The following is a 7,692-nucleotide window of genomic DNA, read 5'->3' as shown; positions in this document are numbered from 1 at the left end:
GCAGGCGGTGGCGGCGCTCTAACCCCACCTGCCTCCACGTGCACCCTGGGACCTTTCAAAGTACCCCCAGGGTAGTACCCCCAGTTGACAACCCCTGAACTAGATAGTTCAGTGTGGGGGGAGATATGGTCGAGGGGGGGGCTAGTGCTGGATTATGACATGCTAAGGCCCTAAGCTATGTCCAGTTTAAGAGGCTCCATACAATAAAAATAATCCATGAAATCCACAAAAATGGATTTTCATAAAATTTTAAGATGAATTATTGTTATTTCAGCACAAATTTATGAACTCAATATGAATAATGTGTGGAGCCATATATATGTATATTTTTTTTCATATTACAGTGAAAATGTCAGGGTTTTTTTTCCCTTATTTAGAGGCCCCTCATATTGCGAGGACCTAAGCTGTAGTTTAAGTAGTTTAAGCCTAAATCTGGCACTGTGTTGGGGGAGGCACTGAACTTCCAGGCTGGGGGGGGAAGCAGACAAATGCTCCATGAGCCTAAGGCACCACGTGGGTCATAGACGCTTGAATTTTACAGCCTGAATGGGCCATAGGGCATTGCTAGACTCATGGGGTGTCAGCTGAAAGCCCCTGGTCAAGTCAAGGTTCTGGAGGTGAGCTGAACAGCTGAGTCCAAGTGAAGCAGGAGCAGGTGGGTGACCATAATGTCCCCACCAGCCAATTGGGGTGGCTTGGCTGTTTGGCTCTAATCAGGAGCCTTTGGGAGCTCATGAAGCCTGCAGGGCATGTTGGGATGTGTGCAAGAGCCCCCTTACCTGCTGGGCTTGGGTTGTGCTGGCGGGCTCAGAGCCTCCCCCACAACTGCTCACGTGTATTCTTCTTCCTCCTGACTTAACCTTGGGTGCTTAGAGTAAAGCTAAAAAATTGGAGGATTTCTGCTGCGAGCTTCTTGAATGCCTGCACTTAGCCTTAGATTTTAGTTCATGTTTCCAGGTGGCAGTCTCCGAGACAGATGCGTTGTTGGGTGAAGTTACTTTACACTTGTAATTTAGACTGGACTCTTTTCATTCACCCCTTTTGAGTGATTGCTGCTAGTCACTTACCTGCAGTAGGATCTCTATGGATGAATGCTGGAAGAAGAAAGGGAGGTTAATCATTTGAGATTGTTCTTTGAGATGTTTTTGTTTACACTGATCCTGTGAACTACCTTCCACCCCCTGACCTTGACTTTTTGTATTAGTGAAAGAGGTGAGTGACAACTACGGTTCCTCCATTCTTTATACCCTCACTATAAGAGCATGATGGTAGGTAAGGTACATTACTGACTACAACATTTTGGGGCTGTGTGCACAGAGTGCACTCAGTGACAGTGGAATCTGTATGGCGAACAAAGGCATCTTGAAGTCCTCCAGTTACTATCAATGATCTTTCTTTCCAGATGCTGGTGCTCTTTCAAAGCTCTTTACAAGAGCCAGTGTGAAATATGACTGCTAAACTCCCCAAGCCAGTAACCTCCGGCTTAATTGCGAAAGAAAGTATAATTTTTCACTTGACTGAGCCTGAATATGAAAATAATCTACTTCTGCCCTCTGGGAGGATTCTCACCTACATCCCAGCCAGTGTTGACTTCCTGTCTACTGGAGGCTTCTAGCTCTTTGGAGCAGACCTGCTAAGGTCAGGTTCAGATGGACTATCAGGGCTGTAGAGAAAATCCCTTTAAAGGATTCCCTTTAAAGGCTAAGTCTCTTCCAAACAATGCCGGGTGAATCACAAATCTCTTTGTCGGGTAGACTTACATCCTGAGTGGCAGAACACCCAGTGCTCAGTATAACCTATATCTAGGCTTTTCACTGATGAACAGGAGTGGGTCTTGAAGGCATAAAAATAGAGGATTTAGATATGGATGGGGGATGTCTCTGTATTTGAATATACTGAAGTGTGATACCATGTTATGTGGTATGATGCTAGGCTAAAGCATGCACAGCAAACAGCAAAAGGTAGTGCATGTAATAGGCCAAATATGGAAGTGAGTGGGGCTACTAGAGAACAGAGCATGAAGGAATAGTGCTTCCAAACACTTTATTTGGGCCCTGGCAATTGTGGTGAGTCACTGGTGTCTAGATATCCCTCAGATATCCTCTCTTTTGCTTTCTCTTTAGATCTTTGCTTCTCTTGTCCAAAGCTGGCTATGATTCAGGAAGGGGACTGGCTCTTCACCATGGAGTGCTTCCAGGAATGCAAGATCCTAATTTTACTTTGATTAAAGTCTTCAATAAAGAGCGTTTCCTAAATATACAAAATAGAGGACAGAATAGAGTTCTAAAGTTCACGATCAGTTGAAAGAAGTTTTATCACCAGTTTAATGGATTCTTTTAAAAGATGGCCTTATGTTACTTTTTTACTTAGCCTAAAATCCTGGCAGAATAGAGTTAAATAAGCAATCTGTTACTGAGCAATGCTCAGCTTTTGTTTATATTAAGGAAGTAGAGTGAGGCTATCGTTGTCTCAAAAGAAAATTGCATTCCAAATCTTTGCTTGCTTTGGGCGTTGAACCAGGACCAAGCGTTTAATTTTAAGAATTTTAAGTTTATACACTGGAGATGGTGATCAATCAGAGGCAGGCAATTTTTTTGCCCACAGGCCACATAGGCAGTTCTGGGGATCTGTGGCAGGCTGGTCAGCACCTCTTCCCTCCCCCACCCCTCACAATAGCCTGGAGCCCACATGCCACTGCCAACAGCACACAGCCTCCAGCCTGCTCTTGCCCCAGCTCTGCAGTACTGGCAGGGACCCACATGCACAGATACAACCTGGCCTGTCCTGGACTCGGCCCTACAGAGCAGACCAGCTCCAGACCAGCCAGAAGCCGTGCGCACAGTCCCAACCCACCCCACATCTGCTCTGGACTCAGCCTGGTGGAGCGGATGAGTTCTGGACCTGTGTGCGCAGCCCCTCCCCTCCCCTCCCCACCCCTTCTCCAGACTCGCCTGCCCATGCTGAGCAGTGGCAGTAGCAGTAGCAGCAGCAGTTGGGCAGAAACTGCTGCTTGGTGCAGGGGAAAGCAGCTCCTCACCCTTGTCGCTTCTTGCTGCAGCTGCTGTGCCTGGGCTGCCCTGCCCTACCCTGCTGCTGCCCAGTGGGACAGCAGTGGCAGCACAGAGGAGCAGTAGGGCAGCCTGGGCACAGGCACCAGGCAGCTGCAGCAAGAAGTGCCCAACAACAGCGAGGGGGAGGGACCATTTTTCCCCTGTGCTGAGCAGCAACTTCTGCCCGGCTGCCGCCGCTGCTGCCACTGCTCAGCAGGGGCAGGTGGTCTGGAGCAGGTGCGGGGGGGCCGGGTTGGAGCTCTGTGCACGGGTTCCAGCTGCTCCAGAACTGGTCCGCTCCACCGGGCTGAGTCCAGGGCAGATGCGGGGTGGGTTGGGGCTGTGTGCACAGCTTTTGACTGGTCTGGAGCTGGTCTGCTCTGCCAGGCCGAGTCTGGAGCGGGCGCAGAGCAGGCCAGGGTCAACGCTGTGTGCGTGGGTCTCTACCAGTACCATGGCAGCCAGGTTATGCCAGGAGTCAGGGCCAGACACAGGAAACAAAAAAACCAAAGACCTAATAAGGGAAAGGAGGGAAGCTTACAAGGTCAGGAACCAGTACCTCAATCATTTTCCAGACAGTACTGCAGGCTGGGCCTAGCCATTCAGGGCTGGAGTGGGTGGGGCCTGTTATCTGTGACCTTGGGGGATTGGCTGCCCTGGTTGCCCCATTAGGTTTAGTTGGGGCCAGAGCACTGATCCAGGCTCATTGCAAGTGGTGCCTGTTTCCCTTCAGCCTCTGGGGATGAATTGTCCTGATACTCTGATTGGGACCAGCTGGGCTCGGAGCTCTGAACTGGCCTCATTACTGTGTCTCGCTAACGGGTTGCAAAATATTGACATTTTTATTGCAGTTATAAAGCACATAAAGTTTTCTTCCCCTGATGCTGGTACATCTATACCTGATTGTTTGCTCAGCCTCTCAAAATATACATATACATAAATGGCATGGGTTTCATTATCATCATATTTTTACTCTTATTTTTATAAGCAGTGCAAGGGAGTTGCAACAGTTTTTTGTTTTTGTTTTTACTTAGAACAATTATGTAATTAACTGGAGAAACTGAGAAACACTGAGCCAAAGCACCTTGCTTAGAAAGATGCCAGAGTAAAATATGCATAAGGCCCTGACCTGGAAAGAATTAGGAGTCAAATTCACAAGCAGGACTTAGGTTTAGCATTATACTACCTAGCTTTTAGGTACCCAGATCCCAAGAGTAATTCACAACCTGAAGTCATGCACTTGGTCTTCCTATACACTGCATGGGTAGACTGAGTGACCTGAGAATGTATTTTACAAAAGGAAGCAAGCTGAATACGAAGTGCTTAAACTAATCAAGCAATGCCTCTAGGAGAGTTAGGCATTCTCCTTCCTCCAGGCTAGAAGGAGGCACCTATCTTTGCTCAAGATTCACAGCTAGGGATGTCCTCCTAAGAGCTAAATGCCTAAAATAGTTCAATCCTTTTATCTCACATGACACCGGAAGAGGAGGAGAGGATGGTGTCATCCACTACCTTTTTCCTAAAAGCCTGGGCGTTAGAACGTTCTCCTGGAATGTGGATTTTTGTCTATGATAGTATGGGATTTTATACAAGTGGAATCATTTTAACAGGGGAGAATGATGATTGAAATTACCCTCAGATGACTGACTAGCTTAATGGTTAGGGCACGCTTAGGAGAGATGTAGTTACAAGTTACCTTATGCGCAGTGGGGTTCAAGAACCTTGGTTTTCCACGTGCAAGGTAAATGCTGTGACCATCAGATAAAAGAGAGATGACCCCTCTTTCACCGATGTCTGTGAGAAGAAGGGACCGGTGTGGTTTGGCTAGGAAAGGATTTGTGTCTGTTAATCCCAAGGAGAGACTGGGTTTGTTGATTCCACGAGGCAGCAGGTTGCCTCGACATAAATTGTCACAAGATTGAGCTTAAACCCTTATACAGCTAGCTCCTAGGTACCTCCCACTTTTGAAAACGGGACTTACACTTGCAAAGCACTTTTTAAAAGGTAACCCAGAATCTTAATTTAAAGACTCCAATTGATGGAGAATCCCCTAGATTCCTATGTTAATTGTCCATTGAGTAATTGCCCTCATTGATAAAAAAAAGTCTTTGTTTTGGCCTGAATTTATCTACTTTCAGTTTTCACCCTTGGGTTATTGCTATTATGCTTGTGATGTTTAGCTATATTAGAAAGCTGACCTGATAAGTGTCTAGGTCCTATTGCAATATAACTGTTAAATGCTAATAACAAATCTGAGAAATTATATAGGTGTCTGTCTATTTGCATATATGATTACTGATTAAAGTTGCTATAATGGTTTATGAAAGCAATATGTACATGGTTTTAAAGAGTTATTCCTTCACTGCTAAGTCATTGTCATTTTAAACCATATTTTTGTTTCATGGTTGTTTGGCACAACCATTATGTTCCCCCAGTTTCTGGCTTTTTTAATACAGCTATCAAGGGACCTACATAAAGACATTTATTTTTTATCATGTTCTTCTTTTTGACTTTTTTCACAGCAAGGGAGAGAGCTAAGATGCTGAGATCTTTGAAAGTGGGTTTAAATTAGGAAATGCCTTTGTGAAAAATGTATTTGACACTAGAAATTGGCAACTGAGAAAAGGAGTTAAGCTGGGGTCCCTAGGTGTCTGAACCACTGAGGGCCCACAAGCAGATAGAAGAGAGAGGGGCACAGAAATGCCGTAGGATCTGTTGGAATTAATAGACTGTCAAGAGCCCAAACGAGGTGCAGCTACTCTGGAAATTGTTAGTGGAAGGAAGCACAATGACTTCAAGAAGTTCTTAAAGGCTGCAGAAAGCCAGGTTAAATGATGGGGCCATTTTCTGTGAACTTAAACTACAAGCTGGTGGAAGGATTTCAGGAACCTGAGAAGTTAAGACAATTGTCTGAAATGCCTAGGTAGCCAATTTTTAACCAATGAAAATACGTCCACTTCTGAGACACTGAGAGCTTGGAAGAGAAGCCCAGAACACGCAGGTTCAACAATCTCACTTTTTGTGCCTACATCCTCCAGTATAGTTACTTTACCTGGTAGTTACCTTGGTTGGAGTCCCCTTTGTTTCAGTGGCAGACTCCTTGTCTGCCACACAAGAGACCTGGCTTCAATTCCTGGATGCTTATATAAATACAGCCATGGAGGCACCAAATGTCTGGACCCTGTCTGACCTTTGGATTCTGTCTCAGTGACCTAAAGCGGGGATAGAAGGTCTGGGCAGCCTCCACTACTCCAAAAAACCCCTCTTGCCTAGACATATACATTAAAGGTCTGGTTGCCCTCTCATGCATACACCATGATCCAGAAGGATCAATAGCTGCCAAACATTTACCTTGGTTAGTCCTAATTCCTAATAATACATTTCAAAATAAGATTGGCTTTGCTTAATTTGCCAAGCATGAAACAGCTCCCAAACAGAAGTGTGCTGGGCCAGATTCTGAACTTCATCACCAATGTCACACATGTATGGATGAGGTTGTTAACACTGAGGTGGGAGTATACACTTAGCTTCTCAATCTGTTATGTATACACTCTGCTGGTCCCAAGAAAAATTACAGACCCATAAAAATGCTTTATTAAAAAAACGTTAAGATTAGTTTTGGCCAAACGTATTGAGATCTGATTCAGCTTTTCATACCTGAATCCAAATCGTTGATGAATATATTGAAAAGCAATGGTCTGAGTACTGAACCCTGAGGGACGCCACTGGTCATCCTTCGGCATGATGACTCAGTTCTGTCAGTCAATACTCTCAAGGTACTACCACAGAGCCAGTTTCTTAGCCATTGGACAGTAAGTCATTAAGGCCTCATTTTCCCCAATTTTTTTCATGAGGACTTCATGGGAGACCAGATCAAAGGCCTTTTAGAAGTCCATGTATATGACATCAACCTCATTTTCCCCATCTAGGTGGTGAGTAACCTGATCATAGAAGGAAATGAGGTTGGTCTGGCATGACCTGCCCATAACAAAGCCATGGTGGATATCCTTCAGAATAATGCCTTGTGCTAGCCTGCCTGTAATGGTTTCTTTGATAATTTTTTCCAGGATTTTACCAGGGCTTGAGGTCAAACTGACTGGTCTGTAACTTCCCAGGTCCTACTTTCTCCCATTCTTAAAGATAGGCACCACATTGGGCTTTTTCCAATCTTCTGGGACCTCTCTTGAGTGCCACAAGTCTTCAAATAACTTTGCCATCGGTCGCGTGATGACATCGGCCAGTTCTTTCAGTATCCTTGGGTGCAGCTCGTTTGGTCCTGCTGGCCACTCTCTGCTGCTACCTACAAATATGAGAGGCAACAGTTTAACTTGCTGCATGAGGACATTCTGTAGTCTACATGCAAACAGAAATAAAAGCATGAGAGAGAGAGAGAGAGAGAGAGAGAGAGTGAGTGTGTGTTTGGTGTTGCATAGACAGGGGGAACAGAGATCAGGAGTAGATAAAATGATGGAAATAAGGAAGATTGGGAGGGGACTAGGGGCAATGGCAGTGAAGGTAGAAACAGAAATGCAGTATGGAATGAATATGGCAACACAGAGGCAGGAGGGAATGAGGCATAATAGTCATTATGGAAGCAAGGGATCCCTAGAGCAGGAAGTAGGAATGGGGAGATGCGGTGTAG

Source organism: Alligator sinensis, unplaced genomic scaffold (genome assembly GCF_000455745.1).
Source record: "Alligator sinensis unplaced genomic scaffold, ASM45574v1 scaffold104_1, whole genome shotgun sequence".
Classification (NCBI taxonomy): Eukaryota; Metazoa; Chordata; order Crocodylia; family Alligatoridae; genus Alligator; species Alligator sinensis.
Note: the sequence above shows the minus strand (reverse complement) of the source record.